This window comes from Gallus gallus, chromosome 10 (assembly GCF_016699485.2).
Source record: "Gallus gallus isolate bGalGal1 chromosome 10, bGalGal1.mat.broiler.GRCg7b, whole genome shotgun sequence".
Taxonomy (NCBI): Eukaryota; Metazoa; Chordata; class Aves; order Galliformes; family Phasianidae; genus Gallus; species Gallus gallus.
In genome coordinates this window covers 9,453,986-9,471,112 of record NC_052541.1, presented here as the reverse complement: position 1 = coordinate 9,471,112, position 17,127 = coordinate 9,453,986, and the positions used below count along the sequence as shown (strand labels likewise).

At 36.2% G+C, this 17,127-nt stretch overlaps 1 protein-coding gene across 1 annotated transcript in view; it reads right to left on the bottom strand.

Annotated features, from left to right (window-relative positions):
- Window positions 1-17,127, bottom strand: part of SEMA6D (semaphorin 6D) — a 604,413-nt gene that overhangs the window by 472,062 nt on the left and 115,224 nt on the right. Inside the window, exon 4 of the mRNA XM_046899132.1 lies at window positions 13,525-13,610. The gene's annotated coding sequence lies outside the window, so the exon portion shown is untranslated. The remainder of the gene's footprint in view (window positions 1-13,524; window positions 13,611-17,127) is intronic.

Sequence of the window (17,127 nt, the reverse complement as noted above, 5' to 3'; positions counted from 1 at the left end):
AGAAATAGATGTTTTGTACTTTTAAATCACTGTGCATCAGAAAGGCAGATTCAGTTCAAATTGTACAACCCAAGTAAAAGCAATCCAAGATATGTTGGGTATTTGAGGTTGTTTGCACATGGAAACCTGGAGGGACGTACTTACCAAAGGCTTTATGTTGAAAGTAAGAGAGAAAGGAAGAGAGAGAAAATAGAAAGGAAGGGGCATGCAGTGTCCTAATACCACATTCAAATGAAATCCCAAATGATTATCAAAACTTCCTTGAAATACTTATTTTGATTTCATTTGTGGTTACTTACTTCATCTCACGGTTATTCCTTTAAAATTTGAAAATCAGCAATCAGATCAAAGGTGTTGAAATTTGAATGTAAGGAAATAGCCTGAAACATTTCCCATATCAGGACTAACTCCTCATTTACTTTTCTATTTAAGACAGGATTGCTCTGCATGCAAATGCACTGATGCTTACAGCAATGTTCCACCGATAGAATATCAGCATGTTATGAATACTGATGAAATTCATTTTTGCTTACACTGTAGCACTATATTTTTCCCATTCCATTGTAGGGTGCCTTCTGATTCTAGCACAGGACTTGTGTGTATGCCTTTTCCAACATTCGTTACTGTCAGTGTCTTTCAGTATCTTCAGTTACATCCAGTCCTTGTTTGGAAATGGATATTCAAATACCAGTATTTGAACACTTACTTTAAAGAGCATTTTAATAATGCTCATGTTACATTTAGAACGGTTATAAAGGTAAAAACAAAGTAAATGATATTTTATATAAGTTTTTTTTTTTTTCTAAGACTCTCAAGAGATTGGAATGATGAATTCCTCTAGTTACAAAGTAAATCAAACACCCCAATTCTTTCAATGAGATTGGAAACTCTAGACTAACGTACAAAAGCAAGAATATTTGAAATTGAAGTTGACGTACTGACATACTGCAGTTTGCCTTTGGTCTTTTGTATCTTTTTGGGGTATTAAAAAATTTCCAAACTTTGCATCATCGATGCATCATCAAGTGTATTTGCTCTGCGATTCCCGAGACACGATAAAGCTGAGTTTTAAAACCCCTGTGGCATGCTATTAGAAACGATGTTAATTTCTGGGCTTGTTTCTGAACTACAACATTACCTATGCACATTATTTTCTGTTTCATTTAATTCATTTTTATAACAAAAGCAGAACAGATATGGCAACGCTTCAGTTTATATTGTAATGGTTTCTCCATAGATATACCCTGAAATTGGTTTTCTGATGTAATCACATGTTTTAAGGTTCAGTGGAATTATACTAAAATTGATCTGCAATTACCATTGTACTCTATATCCTTGTTACCAATTTTTTAAAAAAATATAAATTTATGTGCTGGGTTTTTGTGGGTTTTTTTTTTTCAAAAGGTGTTGAAAATATTATTAAAAATAAATCAGTAGTTCATAAACTCTGTTGAGGGAATATTTCCTAACTTACCTTTTATTTAGCAAATTTGGTATTATTTTGTGTTTTTGGTTAAAAAAAAAAAAGACCACACCTCATTAAGATATATATAAATCCATTTAAAATGAGGTAAAAATCTTTTTTCTAAGCATGCAGTGCAGTACAGTCATGTGCATCAGTCTGCATTGGGGTTAAAAATCAGAAGTTTATTTTTAAAACAATCTGCCTTCAGTTTTCACAATTGTGGCTGAAGTTTGTTACAAAGGTCAAAAGTTAAGCTTGCTTAAAAAAAATAAGTATGAAAGCCATGTATTCATGTGACTTCATAGTACAGACCTCTGGTTTTAATTTAAAGAAGAATATATTGAGTCTCTCAATAAAGCTAAATGTTATCAGTTGCTGTGGATGTTTAACATATTATGAAAGGTCTGTGCTGTTCTTGATACACTGCTGACAGTTCCAGTGTTTTAATTCTGAACTGGGAAAGCGGCATAAACTTTGGGTTCAGACATTTCATACATGCATCACCTCCTCTTCTATAGAGAATACTGACGTGAAAGATTGAGCATGATCCAGAAATAAGCCATGGAAGCAACATCTCCGTTATGATGCTCCTTTTGACTATGTGATATTTCTGAGCTCACACCTGAAGACTACTTGCTGGTAGAGTGCAGGAAAGTGTACACAAAATAATCTCTATAGAGTTACTGCCAAGGCAGTTCACTTTAGCAACAAAATTAAAATCTTACATTGCTTTAGCAGAAGGAATAACTTGAGTAGTACAACCCTCAACACAACCTGAATGATCCAAGAGATGTAATTACATCCTTTCCTAGCAGAGTTTTAGCTGTCTACTGAGATGCTGCTAGACTTGCATTTTGACCAATCAACCAATGCTATTTCAACGTTTACCATGATTTATGACATCACTCCCTAATCTCAAGAACTAAGTACATTCTTCCCTTCCCTGCTAGCAGGGAAGCCATAATATGATTCCATTTTAGACAAAACTGCACCATAACATGCACAAAGAGAAGTAATCTTTAACAGCCAGCAATTTATTGATATATGCCCAAGTGCTGCCTGGCCCTCTGCCTACCTCTGCATATAACAACAGAACACTACAATCTCACATCAAACCAGTCTGTGTGATTCAAGGTGTATACAGATTTATTAAACACCATATCTTCTCTTTCCTCCACACACACACACAAAGCCCCTTTTGTTCCTTTTCAGTACCTACTACCCCTCTTATGACCTTTTACTATACAAATGCTCAAATTGTTGTTTCTTTTTTATTTTTGTATTCTGTACCTGCATGACCAACTGTGGAAAGAATATTTTGATCATGTCTGAATAGGACATGTGGGTGCTATAAAAATAAATGAGCTATACTTATGAGAAAGTTCAAATTATAGTTGGATTTTTAGATTATTTTTTTTTTATTATGATCATCTTTAGTTTTAGCACTAGGTTGAAAGATATTCCTATGGTACATATGCAAAGCCTCATCAATTTTGACAGTACAGTTATGCAAATATTCTGCTTCAAGTACCTTAATGAATAATTAATATTGTGCTTAGAGATCTAGCTGAAAGCACCAATCAGAAGGTCCAAATAAATTGGATTGGTATTGAAGAAATTGTTCCCCATGCTCATCAAAAAGATTACTATTTCTTTTAGAGAATAGCTTTAACAATATGAAGTAAAGCCCTCTTGGAATAACATGCTGATATCTGCATGAATAATCAGATCAGCTATAACTTATCTGTCATAGTGATGGCCGGTTTTGAAAGGCATCTTCTGTTAAAGGTATTATTTTGTAATGACAGAAATCAAACCAATCTGGAAAAAGTAACAATCTTTCTCTTACTTTTCCTTGTTTTTTGAAATACATATTTATAGCACATCAGTTAGAAATTAAAAACAAAAAAAATACAGCAGCCATTATTTTACTGTAGGAAGGACAGAATGTTGCTTGTCAAAAGTTGTTTCACAATAACATGTTTCAGTTTTACTTAAGGAATATTAGCTCTCTCTCATTATACCCTGCAACAGTTTAGGTTTCAACATGGCTCATGAATCATACAGATGCTTTATAGAAATGATGTATAGTGGGCATACTGACACTGTGTGTACTGTTTCCAAGTTGAACACAGTTCTGACCAAGAAAGAGTAGCCCTTAAGGGGTATACTGGAAGACATACTTGTAGCCAAGAGACATAGGAGATATTTTATTTCCCTGGCAATAACTACCAGATAAAATTACCAGCACTGAGAACTCCTACCAAAGGTCAGTGAAACCTTTAGATAATCACTTATTTAAAATAAAATATTGAATCTAGTTTTACATATTTATAGATAAATTCAGGCAACTTAGCTCTCTAGCAATTTTTCTAAGATGGCATTTACAGTTGAACGTTCCATGTTCCAAAATGACCAAAAAGAGCATTTTTCCTTATTCAACTGAATGCTTTTTGTTTTGTTTTGTTTGTTTCATTTATAATTCTTGGGAAAAAGCCCACAAGAGCACAAAAAACTTGCAAACTTCATCTCATGTAACAGACAATCCTACCACCCTCAGAAACTTGCAGTACTCTCACCTGGCTTGGTTTGTCTTCCTGTAACTCCTGTAAAACTGATCAACTAGTGTGATAAATGATAGGCAGCCACTCCATACTGACTATATTTACTGTACTTTATCACAATTACACAAAAACCAGTGCTTTAAAATTTTGCTTTCCTGCTGTGGGAAAAAAGTTCCATCAAATTGAAAAATTAAGCTGACTTCAAGAGGAATTTGGTTTGTTTATATGCGTACAGGACTGCTGACTGGGAAACAGTGGCTGAGAGAATACATCTACAGAGATGTTTTGTCTTATACCGAAGTTTTTAAAATTATTAGGAGAAGACCTCGTATGAAAGAATTAAGAATGTGACCATACATACTGGAAACAAAAATAAATATGCAAAAATGTAGCAAATTATATGAATCAGCTAAACTCTGTAAAAATGTTGAAGAACTGAAAGCAGACTTAAGTTTGCCCATTTGCTGATATGCCCAATACAGAAAATTACATAAAGGATGCTATAATCAAGCCAAAACTTTTCAGCACTCAAGTGGTGCAGCAGACCACTGCGACTTTATTTTAATTCATTAATGTATATATTTTTAAAACTACTGGAGCATATGCAATTGGTGAACTTACTACCTTCACTGGTGAACTTAACCTTACTCTACTCCTCACATCAGTGAGGGAACTGGCAAGAAATAAATGAAAAGTAAGAAAAATAAATTAATGTCAGCAGGCAAAGTCTTGATTTTTTACCATTTCCAGTGATTATTAACATGTTTAGAGGTCATATTTTGGCAATTTCTAGTCCTAATGAAACTCCAGATTCAATTCCTCTTTGTTAATTCAGCTTATTAAATGTAGAGCACCCTTGATTTATGCATCCTCATCCATAATCATCACTGAAAAATGTAAATATTTTGTTGATGGCTGTCTATGCTGATGATCAAAAGAGACACTGAAAATGACATCTTATTTTCACTGTCAGGCCAAAGTATATTAGCGAGAAATGGAAATAAATTGTTTTCACCACAATGAAGTGTGACAGGAAAAAAATAGAGGGTAACAGAAGTATGTAGGCATTGATCTTATGAAATACCTCAACTACTGCATGAATTGTTTAAGGCTAAAATCTTCATATCGAGGAAATAGCACTAAGAAGATTAATAAAAGATTAAATAAATTTATAAGATAAAGCACCATGCTGATATAAGATTAGAACGCCATGCATGATTCAAGATCAAAATTGGATCTGCTCAACAGAGCAGGAGTTAGAAGAGGAATTCCTATCTACTTCTGTGGCTTTTCATTCGAGAGGACATCTAAATATATCTGATGGAGTTTTCTGAGGGAAAGCAGAACTGCGTAACAATTAAATTAGCTGCTTTGGTAAAAGAGCAACACTTTCTCCTGACAAGTAATCAAAGCCTGGCTAGCTGAAAGCATCTTCCTCAGCTTTATTCATAAGCACACCTTTCCCCTTTACAGCAACTCAACCTTCATGCAAAAGTAAACATGACTTTAAGAAAAAAAAGCATGATCACAAATTTAGTGAAATATAACCCCATTTTATGTATCTATTTGATTCAACCAAAATTAGAAGTGTGTTTTGCTTAATTTGGAACCTCTTTAAAAGTTAATTTCTTTCTTTTTTCCTCTTCTAATTTAGGTCAACATTTAATCCCTCCCCCCAAAATTGTGGAGTAAATAAGTTCTAAAAACGTCCAATAGATTTTCCAAAATAAAGGCAAACTTTTTCACAAGAAAAATTCCCCATAAACCTCCCCTTTCTTTTCGAGCCCTATCCCCAGCCACCCTGGCATTCCCAACGCAATCTGACTTTATGAGTAGATGCTCTGTAGCATCACAGTAGGACGAGCAATTTGAACAGACTACCTGTGCATGCAAACAAATGTCTCCATGCCGCTTCACACATGACAGCCTACCAACACCCCGCTTCTGCAAACACTATGGCCACAGCCAGCCCTGAAATGCAAGTTGCCCATCCTTCACACTCCAGTCTCCTCCCTTTCTGCATTTGACTTTTGCCAGCCGCTACCATCAGTTAGCAGCCACCATGGTGATGAGCTAAGCTGTTCCCTCGCTCACACAGGCATTGTTTTGTATATCTCTCCAAGCAGACAATAAAACTGCCTGAAGCCACGGTCTTTATTCAGATGTACATACTAATGGCAGAGAATGCTCCAGTAAATGGTCTGCTATTAAATGTCGATCATCATCATGCACTACCTCTCTGCTCACAATTGCATTTTCTCATTTTCCCTAGGGACCACTCAGGAAACAATTTTGCCCCTAAAATCTAAGTACCAGGTCTTGAATTTGTAATTGGAGTAACATTCAGATAAGGCCTGGGAATTCTCTGGGTGCGTGAAAGACCTGCACTCCCCTGGGCATGGGGCATGGCCAGAGGACTGCTTGGACAATGCTTTAAGATACAGGGTTTAAATTTTGGGTGGCCCTGTGTGGAGCCCGGAGATGGACTCGATGATCCTTAGGAGTATCTTCTAACTTGGGATATTCTATGATTCTTGCCTAAAATATAACAGGACCAAGAGAGAATTTTAGCTATTTATTTATTGGCCAGTCCTGCTAAGTGTATGCCTTCTTGTGCAGATGCTTTGGCTTTGTTCATCCAGTCCAATGGATGACATAACGACCATTTCAGTCACACTTCTCCCTTGTGAGCCACTAAGAGCCAAAAATGCAGCCCTTGTCCTCCCTGTAACTCAAGATCCTAAAAGATTATGTCAGTTGCTCCATAGAAATATCCCTGTCTAAGCAGGCTAAATGCATAGGCAAAGCACTCTGAGTATGAAAGATGCTAACTTTGAATTCCACTGATCATTATACTGTCTTTCTGCATAGGATGTGCAGCACCTTCTTGAAGAGCAGCTTAACAAGATCACTGCAGTTATAAATTTCTGTGTAGTGGAACTCAGTTTTTTTGGTGGATTTTTTTTATTATTATTATTTTTGGTATTACATTAATTTACTTTTTAATTTCTTTTCCTCCTTGGTTTCCTCTGCAGACATAGATCACATTCTAATAAGTTACAGAATCTGGCAATTTTAGTAGCAAATATTTTTTAACTCTTAAGCATAGCACAAAGGAATACATGCATTCCCCAACACATGCATTACCTTGAAGAAATCAAAATGCAAAGCATTGATCTGCACTTGAATGCATTTTTCCTTTATCTCTCCCATTCTCTCTCTGCTCTCTACACAACACAAAAGATAGGCAAAAATAATAAAAACAAACAAACAAACAAACAAAACACCAAAACAGGCACAAATGGATTCAAATAACCATTTACCTGGTTACAAATAAATACAAATATTCACACCTAGGTTCATGTGCATTCTGCTGTTCTGCCTGGCTTCTGGTAGCTACCGTAACAAAACACAGCTCCCAAACTACAAAAAGGGCCCTCAACTATTTTAACACTCAATTCCTATCCATTTAATAAAGTAAAATGCTACAGTATTTCAGAGCATTCGAGTCAGATTGGTCATCATTTACAGTAGAGAACACATATGGAAAATCATTCCAATGCACTATAATAGTACAAATGCTCCCAGTGACACATGCAGTTATTTTGCGTAGGTCCAGACACGTAATGCTTAAATCCACTTTAAGCTTATATGATTAATTGGATTTGAAAAGACAAATAGAGGTACTATGTAGTTAATAATGTTTCTCCCTGAGAACTGGAGCCCAGCTGTGTTTCTGTCTAAGGAACACAGTGTTGCTCTTGTTCAAGACCAAAAGTTTCAAGAATCAAATCTTCTATTTTATTTGCAGCGGACTGGGAAGTAAGTGACAGCGTGACTACCATAGGCAGCAGAAGTTGAGGGAACCTTTGTGTAATTTCCTCCCAAGCATCTTCACCTCTCCCCAAAATACTGATGCTTTGGACCTGTGTAAATCCCCTAGGCTAGCACTGAGCAGCTGTAAATGCAACGTCTACTGAGACCTTGACAGAGTGAAATGCCACAACTGCAGTCAAGCCTACACTCCTTAGTACCTTTCAAAGAAAAGATGTTCACTACTCATAAAAATCTCTAACATATTCAGCATTTCTGGCTTCCTGTATCAAGGCATGAGGGCCTCCACTTTCAAAGAACAATACATGAAAACCAGTAACATTTCACCCACTCACTGCCTTTCATCACCAACATGTACTGGCACACTGACCACTCTAACTTGGGCTTGAGTGAAGTAGAGTTGGTACCATGCTGACAAGAAGGTATGCAAGGCTCCCTAGTTCTCTTAAAAACATATGAAACTCTCCTAGCACTAAAAACATTTCGAAAAGCTTTGCTGAGGAAGAAAACACATGGGAAATACACAGAATCTGAGCATCATAAATGACTGCTGCTTAGAATGAGTGTGGTATCTGAATATATTCATACTTCTCAAGGGAAGGGGAAGTTAACTGGCTAAAGGGCAAAACCCCCACAGCATTATTTAAAATATCAATTTGAGATTATATTTTTTATTTTTATTTTTACTTTCCTTTGCCCATGTGGAACAAAGTTTCTGATCTTTTCCAGTTTTTTAATACTCTTCCAACTATTCTAACAAAAAATTGCATCTAAGTATTCAAGCTAAAGGCACTGTCTTCATCCAGACTTGCCTCAGTGGAGACACTGCTGACACCAAAAAGCCTTCAAAACTACAGCAGGAAAGAGAGAGAATGTCAAGATTGCAATCCTCTCTGAGGTTAATGCCAGGCAACCCCCCTCTGTCTGTATACTGTTCATTTAAAGCACTTAACTGAGCTGTCCTCAGAGCGTTTGCTATTCTGTCTTACTTTATTGTTTCCTTAAAGCTGGTTCAAATTACTTATGGTTACATGTACTCCATTTCTTTATTAACTTGGGGAAAACAAAACATTCACCCTTTTCCCCTTTTGGAAATGTCACGGGATGTTCACAAAAGATACCTGTGCTGCAGAAAGACAATGTCATTTCACAAACCTCCTTGCACCTTCATATACTGTTCCACCAACCTTATTTCTACCAGCTGTTGCCCTAGTGATTTTGCAGATGGCTACGTGGACAGATGGACTTTCATACTATAAACATGCAGTAAAGGAAAATTCTCAGTTTTGTCCTGCTTCAATTACCAGAATCTGCAGAGATGTCAAAGACATGCTATTCCCCACTTGACAATATGCTTTGATTGCTAATTAATGCAAACAGCTTGTTGTCTACAGTAATACACAATTACTTCTCAGTGACCAAATGGCTAACAACAATTTCAACAAGCAATTCAGGAGCCAAAAGCATTCCATAAATAAGACATTGACACTGAGCTTGTGTACTTTTATTTAAAGATGTAATATTATCACCATCTGGAAAACTGTTTATTTAACAAAATCCAGCAACATGGTGCTTGCCACCTGTTAATTGGCAAGTTATCAGCAAAACAGGTAGCCAAAGGTGGAAGTGGATCCAGTACTGAGGGGCGGGAAAGAAGGAAGAGTCAATAACTGACTTATAATGCCACCTTCTTTGGGCCATTCCCTTCTGCTGCAAGCTCTAAAGACCTAGTAGTGATGCCATTTAGTGAGACATGGGTGGTTCTTCAGCACAAAAGCTATAGCAGTATGAAGAGGCATTCAAACAAGTTTGACAATTGAGAGCTGCTTCACGAGGCAGCATCTGAATGCTAATTAACTTTCTAGATCTCTTGCATTTGAGGCCAAACTTTTTCTGAAATGGACTCCTCGTAGTAAACACAACTGAAAACATTTCTTCCAAGTGCAGAATACAAGTTCTGTGCTCACAGCCTTAATGGCATTCACACAGAAAACTTTTTGCAGAACTAGGTGGTCATAAAAAAAAATCATCTAGCACAAAATAGAGCATGAACTGGATTTTACATTTGATAAAAACCTATTTAGGATCTAACAAACATAGTACCTGTACAGAAAGTCTGCCTCCAACCAAAGCAGATGAAAGAACTTGGGAAGGATTTTAAATTACATTTCTAAGAAGGGTTTAAGTCTTTGGAGAACAGAGTAACTAACATCTTCTCTTGGCATTTCCATCTTGACACTTTAGTGTCTAAGCTCTGGTAAAAAAAATCATATAAACTGCCAACAGTACCAGGGCAATATTACTGTATTTAGACTTGTCCCTCAACACCACACTCCAGCTACAAGGAAAGCATTCTAGAGCCTTTCCTGCATTGCTGTAGCTGCTTGAACAAACCTATACTGGACTACCCTATATTAGGGAATACACCTAGTCTCGACATCTAGTATGTTCTCTAGACCCAGTTGAGATGCTCTGGTGCTACCACCAAGCACCACAAGATAGATCAGATCCAGTTATTTTACTACCTTAGCATCTGACTCCCATTTTAGGGCAGACGATGGCATTATGGGATACTGCAAGGTGACCTTGACTTCACTGATGTATGGTATTATAGAAGCAGCATAGGTGCAGAAGACAACATGCATTTTCCTTATAGAGTTAAACCAAAGCAGTGAACTATATGAGGACTCCAGGAAATTCCCCTCCACTTCGTCTAGGCTTCAGTCCAACATCCCAGCCAGAGTGGTGTGTGTCACTTCAAATACCACAGAGCACAAACAGCTTATAACATTTTTAAGGTAGTGCTTTTCTTGAATATATAATAATGATATATAATAACACATAATAAATAAATACTAAGTTATTTTCCTGCTTCAAACTTCAATGAATATTTTCAATTGCAGATTATTTTTCCTGTAATACCTTGAAATACTGCTGGAATTTTTTAGACTCTAGTTCTGAGCACAGAATGGGAGAGTGCACAGTTGAAAAACAAGTTATCAATTTGAGTATATTTACTTTGAATACTAATATCATACCAGAGGATGTTTAGAAGTTCAGAGTAGGCAGAAATACTGGAAGCATTTATCCTTTTCATAGATCATGTTAACAGTAATTCTGAATAAAGAATGCCATCCCTCTTTAATTCTCCCGTAAATCTGAGATTCATATATACCTTCTGCAAGAAGATCCATACCCTCTGCCTGGCATACACGCACTGAGACCACTGAGTTACAGGTACCCCTACTACACGAGAGAACAAACTCAAGGTGGGATCAGAAAAAAGCTGCTATATTGAGGAAGTGTGTATAGAATTAAAATTGTTACCTTACAGGATTTTTCAACGTTGAAATTCATGTTATCTTGAAGACTTCCCAGTAATGAGACAGAAAACTGACACAAAAGTAAGAACACACTCCTTTACAGTAGCACTGTTTGCTTCATATGCCCTTTCTCAGGCAAATGTAAAGAACTTTTCTTAATATTTCCTTTATTATAATTTCATATATCCTAGAACATCTTCAATCACAATGTTAAGAACATACTTGTTCTTTTAGAGTCAAAATCCACTTAATACTGCTTGTACTGTAAAGTAGTGAAATAACTCTCAACCTCCTTCCCTCCCACCACAGAAAAGCCCAGAAAAACTAGTAAAATAACATGAAGTTAATTCACATGAGCCTCTAGCTTTGTGAGAAGGCATAGCTTAGAGCTACTAGGCATCACCAAGTAGGATTTTTCAGTTCACCAGTCCTTATTCTGAACTAAATAACTAAGGAATCCACTCTTTTATGGTTGTCTGTCATATGTACAATTTTGTCATCTGTAGTGACATAAAATATCAGCAAGACATACGAACACTAATTTGCAGGGCTCAGACATGCACATGTATGTACTATGAGGGTACTCCAAAAGTAACATGCCCTATTTTACTTTGTTAGCACACAAGGTCAGAAGTGAATACTAGTAGTATGGCTGCAGAGGGTCAACCTTCTACCAATATTCCATTACACTTTGTTGCTGTGCAACAGATGGCAGCAGAGTGGCAGTCTGACAAATTGGTGTCTGACATGGAAGTGTGGATGAAGCAAAGGGACTGAGCTGAATTCTTCTGTGCAGAAAAAATGACACCCACTGACTTTCAACACTGCTTGCCGAATGTTTATGGAGACCAAACAGTGAGCACAGTGAGATAGTGGGTGGTAAATCTCAGCAGTGGTGACAGTGACATGAAAGACAAGCCATGGTCTGGATGGTCATGCACAGCTATCACACCACAAAATGAAGAGCATCTCAATCAGTTTATCTATGCGAATTGGCTAACAGAGTTAAGTAGGTTGAGAAAGGGTGTTTTGTAACAGAGAATTTGCCCTATTATTTAGTGCTATTGTGCTCCTTATATCTGCTATATCTGCTGCAGTTTTCATGGAAATAAATAGGAGGCATTAATTTCAGAGTGACATATGTATATACAACAATCAGACGGGGAGACAGTGCAACACTGTGTCCTACAAAGGAGACAATTTTGCTTAATGCATTTCCTCCTTACCTGCTTTCCTCTTCAGCCAAAAATGTCTTCTCTGTTTCTTGTTAACAGCCACAATGAGAGCATCATTTTTTACCTGTTACTGATGCTTTCATCTATACCTACCTTCTGCTTCAAATACCACATTTCCAGTTACTTTGTCAGTGGAGCTGAGCATTTTTGTAGTCTGCCCACCAGCTTTTTGTTAAAAGCATTATTCACTCCCTTGCTATGTCTCATTTAAACATCCAAACTGACAGTCTATTAGATGCTCTGGTGGCAGCTTCTTAAGAGATTGAGGCCTTTTGTGTGTCAGCCCCCTGACATGCACAATCTACATGTAGCAGAAAAGTGACAGACACAAAGAACGTCTTGTAAAAATTAGAGAGCAAGAGAGAGATTTGCAGAGGTTAAAACTATTCTGAAAACATGGATCTTCTCTGGAAATGGGGTTTCTGTCTTCTCAAGGTAAACTAGCTCTTTGGATTTTACACACAATCAGATTTCAGACAATTCAAAGGACCACAGACCTAAAGCTAGTGTGAAGGAGTTTTTACTTTAAATGTTTTTTTTGTTGTTGTTATTTCTGAAGGCATTAGCACTGCGATAGGTGATCCCTGTAATTTCCTTGTGCTGCTAGTGCTGCATCAGCAGGTGGCAGAAAAGGAATCAGAAATGCCACTCAAATTATCAAAAACTGGAAGAGAAAAATCTTTGGATGCCATGACAAAGCCGGTGAACTGCATACAAAGATACTTTTTGAGGTGTATGAAATTGATCTATTATTAGTTTGATAATGCAGAACTTTGGCAGCTCATGTTATCTACTTCTGTAACAGAAACTGAGAACTCCTTCTACAGAAGGAGCTTTTATAATGATAGAAACCACAGTCAGAACAAGAATGATGATGCTAACAACTGCTTAAGAGCTATTCTTGTCAATGGTAAGCGTTTCTTGATCTTGCCTGAGTTAAGGTCATTGCTATTATTAATATCTAAGATCATTCTACTATGGCAGTTTATGCATTACCAAAAGTTGTCCTCCAGCCATTTTCTTTAATAATTATGATCTCATAAATAAATGAATTAAGAAACTGAGTTATACTTGCTCTTTATGTAACTCATTTGCCTACTCACCTATACGAAGATCAAATGTCAGAAATCATGGATGAAATTCATACAGTTTCATTGCTATAACAGGCATCGTAGAAGGCAGCATTTCCCTGCACAGGAAAAAAAGCACTAATTAAAATATTTTATACATACATTTTTCTGACATTACAAAATCACTGTTTCAGTATCCATTCATTTTGCCAGGGTACTAAACTCCTTGCCATTTTGAGCCCTGTGTCCTCCCTCTCCAACTAAAGCACCAACATGCCCCCAAACTGCTGGATTCATCTAATTTTTCCATAGATGCATCAAAGAGCACTAAGTGAAGTGGAACTCTACATTTAACTCTGCATGACTGGCAATTTGGAGGGATATTTCGCACTCAGAAAACACTGCATTCTCAACTACAACCACAGTTGATACTTTCCTCTCTTAAGGCTTTTAATTTCTAGTCGCATATTTTAATACCATTGCATTCTGCTGAGTTGGAAATTTCTTGTTATGGTCATATAGACTGAGTGAAAATAAAGAAAAATAATCTTCTGTGAGATAAAAATAATTGCATAATAAGAATTCAACAGGTTACTTAAAGACAATCATTCAAACCCTTATGGTTCATTACCTTATTACAATTTCTTCTGTTTCTAAAAAGAAGAATCAATATTTTCATGAAACAACAATCAAGAAAGACTGCAAAATATTTTTAAAACAAACTGCTCTTTTTATCCACCTTCTCTTAAAATTAAATTATTGAAATAAATCTAATTGATAACTGAAAACACATCGCTTTCTTTTCTTTATGTCTTTAATCATGTACGTGAGGGTTTTAGAAAGTTTGGACTGACTGCTTTGTTTAAAAGGAATTTAATCCCTTATTCTTGTATAAATTAAAAAAACAAAAAAAAAAAACAGTACTTAAATTCCAGTGATCTGTACATTTCATAAAAAAGTCAACAACATGCATTCTTCAGCTGAAAAGCCACTGTATTAATGACTTCAGCTGTTATTCAGAATTCCTGTAGGCCCTCAGCAGACAATATAAATTTGGACAGTCTAAGTTTAAAGACTGCCAGTAGAATTGAATAATTCCAGAAAGCCTTGAATTATTTTCCAGACAGCTATACCACTAGAAATAGGGCTAGAACTCTTTCCATAGCCAAAAGCCAAGAATTGTATTATGCAACACCTTAGTCATCCCTAATGTGCATCATGCCGAGCCATTTGTCCAATATCTCCTGCCTATTTTAGGGTGAGAGGTAATTTAACCTCTGTACTATCTCATTCCTCCCATGATTGCAAGTCTTATAAAAATTACAAGATTATCATGAGAATAAATGTACATTAGGCAAAAGAGTACTTCACCCTAAGTTTGATATATAACACAAAAGGAAAAGTGTTTTCTCCTAACCAATTGCATTCTAAGGTGAAATATCTTGCTTGCCATTAAAAGGTACCATATAACTATAACCATATAGGTTCAGCAGCAGACATTTAAATAACTTATTGACAATCTTTTATTCCCTTAATAGACTATTTCATTGTAACAACCAACATCATTATGAAGGAATATAGTGAGAGTCAGCTTGGGTTATTCAGTATCCTTCACTACGGAGGTGTTGTTTCCAAATTTGCCATATATATCTCACCAAATCCTCTTTTGAGTACAGAATTGTTCATTCATTCAGTGAGAGTAAATCAGTCTCATACACGACAGCCTTAGTACACATACACATCACTGTACAGTTAGAACTTCAAAATTCTCTTCAATCCAATACATGCAACATGGGACAAAATATTCCTAGTACTGAAAAGAGGGAACAATGCCAGTTCCCCAGTTCATTAGTTTGTGCAGTAGTATCAATAAAACATCCCAACTATACCAAGTTGACCCAGCTGTTTTTTGTACTTTATTACAGTATCATTACAAATGAGGGACTGGCTATGACTACACAGCAAGGAAATACTGTTGACTGCTGAAGGGATAACAGAAATTAAACTCTTTTCAGATGAAAAAGATGGAAAAGACTTCCTATGCATTGCAAAACATCAGACCAAAGACATATGAAGTGACAGAGGCCTCATTCCTGGTGATAAATTTGAGGGGAGATTGAAAAAATAGAGGGGGGAAAAAACTGACTTTGACTACACTCTAACCCCAGAGTCTCCAGGGGTGTACATGTGTATATACCCATGTCTACATCACCTTTGCTATTTTTATTCGAGCATGAATGAATTGAGCAGCCTTTTACTTAAGAATGAAAATATACTTCAGCATTTTGCAAATGAGTACCACATTCAGGTGAACAGCATAATTTAAATGAATGAATGAATATTATCTGAGATATAGATTTGTTGAAGCTAAATGCAACTTAGTCTCAAGTCACTTGATGAGAGTTGTTCATAGAGTGACTACATCAAAGCTAATCAGAAATAAAAAGAATATACCAAATTGAAATGACCACCCTAACCTGCATCAGCAGAGAACAGCTGAACAACTAAAATGCCACAGAAATTTTCACATGAAGCAATGTTAAGAAAATAAGGAGTTTAGAAGTCAGGGGGTATATTTTCTGCATATAAATTTTATATTTATATATATATATATATATATATATATATACACATACATACACATATATATATATCAAAATTAAGACCCCTTTGATTTGCTGATTCACAGCATTATTCCACATAACCAAATTTACATTCATGGCTGGTGAAAATTAAATGGGCTTTTCTGAACTTTTCCACAGCTTGCAATTCTTTTGATTTCAGATGAAGTGGAGTTACTTGAAATATGGGCTTTCTGCTGTTAGTGTTTTCCTTCCCATTAACAAAGAACATTCCTGGATCATTTGGATTTAAAGATAACCTTGAGAAAACCATGCAGATTTCTTACCAAATGTAATGTGCATTGAGGCAGAAGTTCAACATCTCTGATAAAGTTTTACAAAATTGATTTTCTCGGATTATTCAGTGTTTGGCAATAAAAACATATTTTAGCCTAAAAATCCAAATCAGAGAGTGAGAATTTGCCATACTCCCCTTATATACAAAATGCTGTCTATCTTAAAACAGAAAATTGCCTTACAGTACAGTCTTCATAGTTTTTCGATAATTACCATGGATTCTAACGTTCCATCTCAGTAACAGTCTTCCTTTAAAACTTACAACAAGATGCAAATGCTCACAAAGGAACATTCAGATTCACCTTTCATTTTTTTCTGTATGATTTCATTCTTGTCTTCCTACCTCTCTGATGTTTCTCTTAAAACATTTCTCTCCTCTTTCTCTCTTTGTAGTTCAATTACTGAAGCACATTAATTCCTCTTACCTAGCTTACTTAGCTTTTCTGAACTTCTCAGTAACCACTGTGTATTACTCATTGTTCCTCTTCTCTGCCCACATTCCATAACTCAATTTTCACTTATCGCTATCACTATGTTTCATCCCTGCTGACATCTTCCAGTGGCACAATATTGGAATGAAATTCAAGGTTAACTGAGGTTGCAGATAAACTATTAAACTTCTGACCAGAACGTTAAAACTGATATATGGAATTAAAGTATTTCATCAGTTTGCTTGGTCAGTTCAGAGTTTATCAGCATCAGAAGATTCTATACTTTT